This window comes from Sminthopsis crassicaudata, chromosome 4, assembly GCF_048593235.1.
Source record: "Sminthopsis crassicaudata isolate SCR6 chromosome 4, ASM4859323v1, whole genome shotgun sequence".
Taxonomy (NCBI): domain Eukaryota; kingdom Metazoa; phylum Chordata; class Mammalia; order Dasyuromorphia; family Dasyuridae; genus Sminthopsis; species Sminthopsis crassicaudata.
In genome coordinates this window covers 79747378-79760097 of record NC_133620.1, presented here as the reverse complement: position 1 = coordinate 79760097, position 12720 = coordinate 79747378, and positions in this window count along the sequence as shown.

Below are 12720 nucleotides of genomic sequence, written 5' to 3'. Positions count from 1 at the left end.
TGTAATACTTTGAAGTTTAGTATTTCATTAAAAATCCTTTTTTGATATCCAGGCTTAGTTTCGCAGGGCACGTTTTTGGATCTTTAAATTTGCATGCTGTGCCTCCTTAAACCACTACTTTAAAACACTGACTTCAAGATAGTTTGTGATTAATCTTTCCATCTGTTTTTAGTCTTTTCTTTGATTTGGAACTCTGGATTTTGTCTAAAATGTTCTAAAACGTTTGCATTTTCTAATTTCTTCCAGACACATGTGGTCTTTCTACTTCTACTTTGTCTTTTAGTAATAAGAAGCCTGTGGAAACTATACAAATTTCCTAAAGTCCGAAAGAAATACTAAAGAAGGGAAAGGGATCTGTATGTGCTAAAATGTTTGTGGCAGCCCTTTTTATAGTGGCTAGAAACTGGAAAATGAATGGATCTCCATCAATTGGAGAATGGTTGGGTAAATGATAGTATATGAATGCTATGGAATATTATTGTTCTGTAAGAAATGACCAGCAGAAGAAATAGACCGGTAGATCAGCGGAACAGAGTAGATACAAAGGACAAAAAGGTACATCTATAACAATCTAATCTTTGACAAATCCAAAGATACCAACATTAGGGATAAAAATTCATTATTTGGAAAAAACTGTTGGGAAAACTGGAAATTAATATGGCAGAAATTAGGTATGGATCCACACTTAACACCATATACCAAGATAAGATCAAAATGGGTCCATGATTTAGGCATAAAGAGGGAGATAATAAATAGATTAGAGGAACAGAGGATAGTCTACCTCTCAGACCTATGGAGGAGGAAGGAATTTATGACCAGAGGAGAACTAGAGTTCATTATTGATCACAAAATAGAAGATTTTGATTATATCAAACTAAAAAGTTTCTGTACAAACAATACTAATGCAAACAAGATTAGAAGGGAAGTAACAAATTGGGAAAATATTTTTAAAAGTAAAGGTTCTGACAAAGGTCTCATTTCCAAAATATATAGAGAACTGACCCTAATTTATAAGAAACCGAACCATTCTCCAATTGATAAATGGTCAAAGGATATGAACAGACAATTCTCAGATGATGAAATTGAAACTATATCCACTCATATGAAAGAGTGTTCCAAATCACTACTGATCAGAGAAATGCAAATTAAGACAACTCTGAGATACCACTATACACCTGTCAGATTGGCTAAGATGACAGGAACAAATAATGATGAATGTTGGAGGGGATGTGGGAAAACTGGGACATTAATACATTGCTGGTGGAGTTGTGAAAGAATCCAGCCATTCTGGAGAGCAATTTGGAACTATGCCCAAAAAGTTATCAAACTGTGCATACCCTTTGACCCAGCCATACTACTACTGGGCTTATACCCCAAGGAACTACTGAAGAAGGGAAAGGGACCTGTATGTGTCAAAATGTTTGTGGCAGCCCTTTTCATAGTGGCTAGAAGCTGGAAGATGAATGGATGTCCATCAGTTGGAGAATGGTTGGGTAAATTATGGTATATGAAGGTTATGGAATATTATTGCTCTGTAAGAAATGACCAGCAGGAGGAATACAGAGAGGCTTGGAGAGACTTACATCAACTGATGCTGAGTGAAATGAGCAGAACCAGAAGATCACTATACACTTCCACAACAATACTGTATGAGGATATATTCTGATGGAAGTGGAAATCTTCAACATAAAGAAGAGCCAACTCACTTCCAGTTGATCAATGATGGACAGAGGTAGCTACACCCAGAGAAGGAACACTGGGAAGTGAATGTAAATTGTTAGCACTAATATCTGTCTCCCCAGGTTACATGTACCTTCGGAATCTAATGCTTATTGTGCAACAAGAAAATGGTATTTACACACATTGTATCTAGGTTATATTGTAACACATGTAAAATGTATGGAATTGCCTGTCATCGGGGGGAGGGAGTAGAGGGAGGGGTGTATAATTTGTAAAAATGAATACAAGGGAAAATATTATTAAAAATATATATAAAAAAAGAAATGACCAGCAGGATGAACACATATAGGCTTGGAGAGACTTACATGAAATGGTGCTAAGTGAAATGAGCTGAACCAGGAGATCATTATACACTTCAATAACGATACTGAATGAGGATGCATTCTGATTTTTCTTCAACAAAGAGAAGATGTAATTCAGTTCCAATTCTGTCCAATGGACAGAATCAGCCAAATCCAGAGAAGAAACACTGGGAAATGAGGTTAAACTGCCTGCAATTTTGTTTTTCTTCCCAGGTTATTTTTACCTTCTGAATCCAATTCTTCCTGTGCAACAAGAAATTCATTTCTGCACATATATTGTATCTAGGATACACTGTAACACATTTAACATGTATGGGACTGTCTGCCATCTAGGGGAGTGGGTGGAGAGAAGGGGGGGGGAAATTCAGAATAGAAGTTAGTGCAAGGGATAATGTTGCAAAAAAATTCCCCATGCATGTGTACAGTCAAAAAAAAAGTTTTAATTATAAAATTAATAAAAAATGTAAAAAAACAAACAAACAAAAACATTTCCTAATGTAATTAGAGATTATCCTGACCACAGATTTAGTTAGAAATACCTATTTCTTTTTCTTCTGTCTCTATTTTCCAGTTATTTTTTTCTGCTATAAAATACTTTACACATTTCTTTTTCTTTTTCCCTTTCCCCCCTCTTTTTCATTTTTTTAAAATTTGTTTGTTTGTTTTGTTTTATTTTGTTTTTTACTTAAAGAAAAATCCAGTTGTCTCATGGAGTCATTAACAATCTTTTCTGTCCTAATTTTAGGAAGTTTACTTTTTGGTTAAGGATTTTACCTGTTATAGCAGGCTCTTAATTACATTTCCTGTTCTTTTTTTAATAGTTCTTATTTTTCCAACTTCTTGTTTCTAGTGCCCTAATATATAATTTAATCTGTTATATAATAATCTTTTAATTTCAGTCAGGGATTTTGTGCCCAATTTTTTTTGTCTTTCTTTGTTTTTTTTTTAGTTTTTCATATAGATGTTTTGGGGTAAGATTTTTCTTTTTATTTCTTTTCTTGATTTTTTTTCAAAATAATATTTCATGGTGTATTTTATTTAAAATATGATTATTTTCCTACTTTATTTTTGGTTTCATGTTATGCCAAGTAGTACGTATTTCTGTAGGAAAAGATTAAGCTTATCTTTGTTTCTTTTTTAAGATATGAGGTATTTGAGTATTGACGTATGGATATTGTCTTTTTCCAGGCTTTCAAAGGAAGATCAGACTGGAAATCTACAGTGTTGCCAAAAAGGTGTGATCTAAGCAAAATCCAGTCTCCTCTGAACTCAGCAAGTTCCTGACTTAGCTTTCCTTCTAACAATAGTAAATTGCTACTAAACTCCTTCATTATCAGGCATCTCTAAAACTCTTTGTATTCAAATAAATGTAATTATGGACATTTTGTTCTGAAATTAGAGAACTGATTTTCTTCTGTATGCTATTGACTAGTCTAGAAGATATATTTGAGATAATATTCTGCTTCTAGAGACCTTGTTAAAAAAAAAAACAAAAAAAACTATTTGGTTTTGAACTTGTTCATTGCTCCTGACATCTACTGAAGTCTACAAATTCTACTTATCCCAAAAGCTATTCCATTCCTAAACAATGTTCCACCATTAAGTTCACTAGATTTGTTATTGGAAATTGGATAGTGGTCAACAATATTGTCAGTTACCACCTTATTCCTCTGTGAGATTTTCCTTTGATTCTGGAAAGCCATTTTATCCCTTTAAATAACTTTATTTCCTATTTAACTAGTATGCTCAGTTTAGCATGTTCCTGAACAGTCTCTATTCCCTATATTTATAAACTCCTCTCTTTCTCTCTCTATGTTGACGAGAACTGAAGAAACTAATTCACTGTGATATTTTGCTGGATTTTGTATTTAGGATTTGTATAGGTAAATTTTCTAGATCAATTTGAAGGCGTTTGGGTGGAGTAAAGAAAGCTCTCTTTTTAAAATTATTCTGCCCTCTTGTTTTAACAAGTACACAATAATTAGAGACTTAAGATTTAGAGAAGGATAGAAGAGATGGGCCATGAAAAAGGTATTGAACTTTTTCACTAAAGTAAAACTAGAGATCTTCAACTAAAAGAATATTAGGAATGAAAGTTTGGGGCATTTGTGGAGACAAGAGAAATTATGGAAGTGATTCAATGGTAAGTAGGATAAAGGAATCAAATAAGGAGAAATAAAAAAAAAAAAAGATTGCCACACACTAAAGATAATGCATCTGAAATGAGATAATCTAAATTTAAAGTATAAAATCAAGCAAGCTAATTTGTGTGACTTCTTCTAGTTATATGTAATGATATAAGTCAGAGATGAGAAAAGGTGAAGATAATGTAGAATTATGATCTGTCATGTAGAAGTAAGACAAGAAGAAAAGCTATTCAAGAGAAATGGAAATAATGGAATTGAATTGTGTAATAATAGGTTCAAGATGGGGAAAATCATAAAGGAAAGTTAAAATAGGTCTACCAACTTGAGAAATTAATGAAGGCTAGATGGATATGAAATTTTAAAAAGTATTAACAAGAAGATGGGAACTTTAAGTTTTCCTAGTTCAAACCAATATTTGAAGCTATGCACATGTGTCTGAGCTAGAGCCACCAATATGCAGATACTGTGGAAATTTATTTTGATGAAAGAACAATCACAATTAGGACAGGAGCTGTGAATGCCAAATTCTGTTATTGTTGCAGCACCTGCTTTTTGTTGTTCTCTCAGAGACTGCTTTCAGCAGGTGATTCTCTTCAAGGATTTAGATTACATAATATATTGTATGTAGAACATATTTTTGCTACTTAATCTTGTGATTATATGCAGATGTTCCATACACTTCTGCTTGCCTTCAGAAAACTGTTTCATTGAATGGGCTGGAAAAAAATTCACAAAATAAGAATTTGGGAAAATCAGCCACAGGCTTCTTTCGTTAATATTTTAAAGTAAATATGTCATCTGATTTTGGAAGGGAAATAAAATTAAAGTTTTTTTTATTTCAAAAAATGGAATTAAGTTGTAAGGTTGCCTGTGTCCACAAGAAATCTCTGTGGAAGTAATCAATCAAATTAATAATAATGAAACTGTATTTAGGTATTGTTTAAAGAAAATCACTTTGGACTAGGCTAATAGTTAATAATACTTAATTTCTGTCAAAATACTTTGCAAATTTCTAAAATCTTTTTTTCTCAAATAGTTAGATCTTGTCCCCAGATTCTGAATTTTTGGATATATCAAATATAAAATTAAAGATGACCTCTCCCTTAGGGAAAAAAACACAAAAACAAACAAACAAACAAACAAACAAAAACAATTGCTTCTTTGAGATAATTTTTTTTAATTTGAAGATAAAACTATTCTAAAGAAATGATAAAGGAGGGACTTTCAATATTATCTTGTACAATACTAATATTTATATGTAGTGTATTATATATATGTAATATATTTTATATGTATTATAATAAAATACAATATTTACATGCAGTAAAACATACAGTCATAGGAGAAATTATTTGGTTAAAATCATACAACTAGAAGTGTGAAAACAAACTAGAATATCAGTCAAATGACTACAGCCCATAGATTTTCCATTCTAATGTTACCAGGAAACTAAATCATATTGCCTTGATGTTCTTTTAACCAAAAAGGATATATATGTAAAACATATATTTTCCCAGAATAATAGAAGGAAATCAATTTCATAAATAGTCCTATTTTAGAAAGAGAATTGAATAAGTCATTAATGAACTTTCTAATAAAAAATCTGCATGACTAGATGAATTCACAAGTGAATTGTAAAGAACATTTCCAGAAAAATTATTTTGCAGTACTATGTAAACTATTTTGAAAAATGGGTAAAGAAGTACTGTCAAATTATTTCCATGACACAAATATGGCACCAATACCTAAACCAGGAAGAGTCAAAAGAGAAAGAAAATTATAGATCAATTTCCCTAATGAATATTAATGCAAAATTTTAAACAAAATATTAGTAAAGAGATTATAGCAACTTATCTGTAGGATAATACACTCAGACCAAGTGGAATTTATACCAAGAATACAGTGATGATTCAATATAAGGGAAATTATTATCATAATAGACCATATGAATAACAAAATAGAAATGGTATGATAATCTCAATAGCTGCAGGAAAAGCTTTTCAAAAAATATAGTGTACACTCCTATTAAAAACAATAGAGATCATAGCAGTAAAAGTACCTTTCCTTAAAATAATAATCAGTATCTATTTAAACCAAGAATAAGCATTGTTTATAATGGAGAGAAGATGGAGACATTCCCAATAGGATCAGGGTGAAACAAGGATGCCCCTTATCACCACTTTTATTCAACTAGAAATGTTAGCTTTGGCAATAAGAAAAATAAATTTAATGAATTAGAATAGGCAAGGAAGAAATAAAATTATCTTTTTATAAATGATATGAGGAAGCACTAAGAGAATACTAGAAAAGCATGCAGAAATGTACTAGAAAAAATTCACAGCCTTAACAAGGTTGCAGGATGTAAAATAAACCCACTCAAATCATTAGCATTTTTGTAGATTACTGACAAAGCCCATCAGTAAGAGATAGAAAGAGAAATTCCATTTAAAATAAAAATTTTGGTTATATACTTGCTAAGATAAACTCAAGAATTATATAAAAACAATACAAAAACACATCCCACACAAATCAAGTCAAATTTAAACATTTGGGAAAATATCACTTGCTCATGGGAAAGACCCAAGCAATTCTAATGACTATAGCAATTCTGTCTAAGCTGATCTACTTATTCAGTTCCATAACCAAAATTATTTTATAAAACAAGAAAACATTATTTTACAGAATTAGAAGAAATAAAATGCATCTGTAAGAACAAAAGGTCAAGTACATCAAAATGATTGTCAAAACAAAACCAAACAAAATTACAAGGATAGTGGATTAGCAGTACCAAACCTAAAACTATTATAAAGCAGTGGTCATCAGAACAGGTACTGTCTAATAAATAAAATGGTATATCACTGGAATAGATTAGGTACCCACAACTCAGGACTATAATCCAGAAATATAGTAATCTAAATTTGATAAATGCGCAAAATACATCTTCTGGAATAAGAATTCCCCTTTTCACAAAATTGCTTGGAAAACTGGAAAATAATATGTTAGAAATTCAGCATTGACCTACATCTCACACCACATACCAAAATAAGGTCAAAATAGCGCATGATTTGGGAATAAAAGATACCATAAGGACAGAGCCAGGATGGCAGAGAAGATACACACCAATCTGTAAGCTCCCTTCTTCCCTCAATACCAATTAGTTAAATCAGATTAAAAAATGACACTGGAATTATAGAAATCACAAAGACTGGAAACATGACTAACCAGCTGAAGAGAATCTGGAGTTTCAACAGAAAAGGTCGGTTCCCAGGGGAGGAAGAAAAAAGGCCAGCATAGACAGGGTTAGGTGCTACCACACTGCACCGATCGAGCTGGGGAGAACTCTAGGATCAGAGAAGCCACTGAGATAGAAGAATCTGGCATAGGCTGTTAGCTCTTCTCTGCTTATAAAACAGCAGTACAGAAGAGAAATCAAGCCACTTTAAAATATAGAGCCAGATACTGGAACCACCCCAATCCGGAAGTGACCTAACAGATCTCTGCAAGGCTGTGCAGCCCCCATCTGCTGACCGGGGATTCACCTTGGAGTAGTTAAGAGCTTGAACAGCGGGGACACAGCTCAAGGCAACATCTAATTCACATAGTGCTAGGCTTGGCTGGAGGCTGTAGAATTCAGCCACAGAAGTCCCAGGGAAGCGGCAACTTTGAAATACAGACAGCGGTTTATGGGCAGACACTTCCAGTTGGAGCACAGGGGCTTTTCACATAAGCTGCTGATATCCATACACCATGGGACTCATTGGCTGGGCTTTGTGTCTACTTTACTGTTCAATCTTAAACCTCAGGGAAGAGATAGTCAAGCAAAACCAGAGAAATGAAACAATTGAAAAGAATGTCAAGTACCTTACCAGAAAGACAACAGACCTGGAAAACAGATCCAGGAGAGACAATTTGAGAATAATCGGACTCCCTGAAAAATGGGAGGAAAAAAAGAGCTTGGACACCATTTTCGAGGAAATTATCAAAGAGAACTGCCCAAATATTCTGGAAACAGAGGGTAAAATAGACATTGAAAAAATTCATCGATCACCTACTGAAAGGGACCCTAAAATCAAAACGCCAAGAAATATAGAGGCCAAGTTCAAGAACCATCAGACAAAGGAAAAGATATTGGAAGCTGCTAGAAAAAAGCAATTCAGATATGGAGGATCCACAATAAGGATAACCCAGGATCTAACAGCGTCCACATTAAAAGAATGCAGGGCCTGGAACATGATATTCCGAAAGGCTAAGGAACTTGGTATGCAGCCAAGAATAACTTACCCATCCAGAATGAGCATCGTTTTCCAGGGAAGAAGATGGACATTTAATGAAATAAATGAATTCCATCTATTTTTGATGAAGAAACCAGACCTACATAAAAGGTTTGATCTTCAAATACAGAACTCAAGAGATTTCTAAAAAGGTAAAAAGAAATCTTGAGAACTATACTTCTGTCAAAAAATATGTAAAGAATATATGTACAATTTTTCTTAGAAACTAGAGGTGGAAAGGAGATTATATCATAAAAAAGTGTAAAGTGGTGGTACTACATCTCATGAAGAGGCAAAGGTAGCCTATTATATCTGAGAGAAAGAAAGGAGGGAGATGAACATAGTGTGTATCAATAGACATATTCGATTTGTGGTGAAACTTCTTCCACTTCAGTGAAAAGTGAAAGGGAAGGAGTAAGCTAAGGGGAAGAAATACAGAAATTTCGAGGAAAAGGGGTAAAATAAGGGGAGGATCTTTAAGGTGTAGGAGGGATCCTAAAAAGGGAGGGCTGTGAAAAGCAAGTGGTGTTCACCAGTTTAATACTGGATAGGAGGGTAAAAGGGAAGGAAAGGGGGAAAGCATAAGCAGGGGTTAATAGGATGGCAAGCAATATAGAATTAGTCCTTCTAACCATAAATGTGAATGGGGCAAACTGCCTCATAAAGAGGAAGCAGTTAGCAGACTGCATTAAAAGTCAGAATCCTACTATATGTTGTTTACAGGAAACACACCTGTAACAGGGTGAGACATTCAAACTAAAAGTAAAAGGGTGGAGCAGAATCTATTATGCTTCAGGCAAAACCAAAAAAGCAGGAGTAGCCATCCTCATCTCAGATCAAGCAAAAACAAAAATTGATCAAATTAAAAGAGATAAGGAAGGGCATTATATCCTGCTAAAGGGCAGCATCAATAATGAAGCAGTATCAATATTAAACATATATGCACCAAGTGGTGCAGCATCTAAATTCTTAAAAGAGAAATTAAGAGAGCTGCAACAAGAAATAGATAGAAAAACTATAATAGCGGGAGATCTCAAACTTGAACTCTCAGAATTAGATAAATCAAATCACAAAATAAATAAGAATGAAGTCAAAGAGGTAAATAGAATACTATAAAAGTTTGATATGATAGATCTTTGGCGAAAGCTAAATCGAGACAGAAAGGAATATACTTTCTTCTCAGCAGTTCATGGAACCTATACAAAAACTGATCATATACTAGGGCATAAAAACCTTAAAATCAAATGCAGTAAGGCAAAAATAGTAAATGCATCCTTTTCAGACCATAATGCAATCAAAATAACATTTAATAAAAAGCCAGGGTAAAATAGACCAAAAAATAATTGGAAACTAAATAATCTTATACTAAAGAATGATTGGGTAAAACAGCAAATCATAGACATAATTGATAACTTCACCCAAGAAAATGACAATAATGAGACATCATACCAAAATGTGTGGGATACATCCAAAGCAGTAATAAGGGGAAGTTTTATATCTCTACAGGCCTACGTGCATAAAATAGAGAAAGAGAGGGCCAACAAATTGGGCTTACAACTAAAATTGCTAGAAAAGGAACAAATTAAAAACCCGCAGACAAACACAAAACTTGAAATTCAAAAAATTAAAGGTGACATTAATAAAATTGAAAGTAAAAAAACTCTTGAATTAATTATTAAAACTAAGAGTTGGTTTTATGAAAAAACCAACAAAATAGAAAAACCCTTAGTAAACCTGATTAAAAAAAGTTAATAGAAAAAGCAAATTGATAGTCTTGAAAATGAAAAGGGTGAAGTCACCACTAATGAAGAGGAAATTAGAACAATAGTTAGGAAGTACTTTGCTCAACTTTATGCCGATAAATTCGATAACTTAAATGAAATGGAAGAATACCTTCAAAAATATAGCTTCCTCAGATTAACAGAGGAAGAAGTAAGTAGTCTAAATAGTCCCATCTCAGAAAAAGAAATAGACCAAGCTATTAACCAACTTCCTGAGAAAAAGTCCCCAGGACTGGATGGAGTTACAGGTGAATTCTACCAAACATTTAAAAAACAACTAACTCCAATGCTTTGTAAACTATTTGAAAAAATAGGGATTGAAGGAGTCCTACCAAATTCCTTCTATGACATGGACATGGTACTGATACCTAAACCAGGTAGATCGAAAACAGAGAAAGAAAACAATAGACCAATTTCCATAATGAATATTGATGCTAAAATCTTAAATAAGATATTAGCAAATAGACTTCAGAAAATCATCCCCAGGATAATACACTATGACCTAGTGGGATTTATACCAGGAATGCAGGGCCGGTTTAATATTAGGAAAACTATTAGTATAATTGACCATATTAATAATCAAATTAATAAAAACCATATGATCATCTCAATAGATGCAGAAAAAGCATTTGATAAAATCCAACATCCATTCCTACTAAAAACGCTTGAGAGTATAGGAATAAATGGACTATTACTTAAAATAATAAGGAGCATATATTTAAAACCTTCAGTAAACATGATATGTAATGGTGATAAACTAGAACCTTTCCCTGTAAGATCAGGAGTGAAACAAGGTTGCCCACTATCACCATTACTATTCAATATAGTACTAGAAACTCTAGCCTCGGCAATAAGAGCCGAGAAAGAGATTCAAGGAATTAGAGTAGGAAATGAAGAAATCAAATTGTCACTTTTCGCAGATGACATGATGGTATACTTAGAGAACCCCAAAGACTCTGCTAAAAAGCTATTAGAAATAATTCAGAATTTTAGCAAAGTCGCAGGATACAAAATAAATCCACATAAATCCTCAGGATTTTTATACATTACCAACAAAATCCAACAGCAAGAGATACAAAGAGAAATTCCATTCAAAATAACAGTCGATAGTATAAAATATTTGGGAATATATCTACCAAAGGAGAGTCAGGAATTATATGAGCAAAATTACAAAACACTTGCCACAAAAATAAAGTCAGATTTAAATAATTGGAAAGACATTCAGTGTTCTTGGATAGGCCGAGCAAATATAATAAAGAGGACAATACTCCCCAAACTAATCTATTTATTTAGTGCTATACCAATCAGACTCCCAATAAACTATTTTAATGACCTAGAAAAAATAACAACAAAATTCATATGGAAGAATAAAAGGTCGAGAATTGCAAGGGAAGTAATGAAAAAAAAAATAAGTGAAGGTGGTCTAGCTGTACCTGATCTAGATCTGTATTATAAAGCAACAGTCACCAAAACCATTTGGTATTGGCTAAGAAATAGACTAGTTGATCAGTGGCATAGGTTAGGTTCACAGGGCAAGACAGTGAATAAAAATAGCAATCTAATCTTTGACAAACCCAAAGATCCCAAATTTTGGGATAAGAATTCATTATTTGACAAAAACTGCTGGGAAAACTGGAAATTAGTATGACACAAATTAGGCATGGACCCACATTTAACACCACATACTAAGATTAGATAAAAATGGATCCAAGATTTAGGCATAAAGAACGAAATCATAAATAAATTGGAGGAACATGGGATGGTTTACCTCTCAGACTTGTGGAGGAGGAAGGAATTTGTGTCCAAGGGAGAACTAGAGACCATTATTGATCACAAAATAGAACATTTTGATTACACCAAATTTCTGCACAAACAAAACTAATGCAAACAAAATTAGAAGGGAAGTAACAAATTGGGAAAATATTTTTTTACAGTTAAAGGTTCTGATAAAGGCCTCATCTCCAAAATATACAGAGAATTGACTTTAATTTATAAGAAATCAAGCCATTCTCCAATTGATAAATGGTCAAAGGATATGAACAGACAATTTTCAGATGATGAAATTAAAACTATTTCCACTCATATGAAAGAGTGTTCCAAATCACTATTGATCAGAGAAATGCAAATTAAGACAACTCTGAGGTATCATTACACACCTGTCAGATTGGCTAAGATGGCAGGAACAAATAATGATGAATGTTGGAGGGGCTGTGGGAACACTGGGGCACTGATGCATTGTTGGTGGAGTTGTGAAAGAATCCAAGCATTCTGGAGAGCAATCGGGAATTATGCCCAAAAAGTTATCAAAATGTGCATACCCTTTGACCCAGCCATACTACTCCTGGGCTTATAACCCAAGAAACTACTAAAGAAGGGAAAGGGACCTGTATGTGTCAAAATGTTTGTGGCAGCCCTTTTCATAGTGGCTAGAAGCTGGAAGATGAATGGTTGTCCATCAATTGGAGAATGGTTGGGTAAA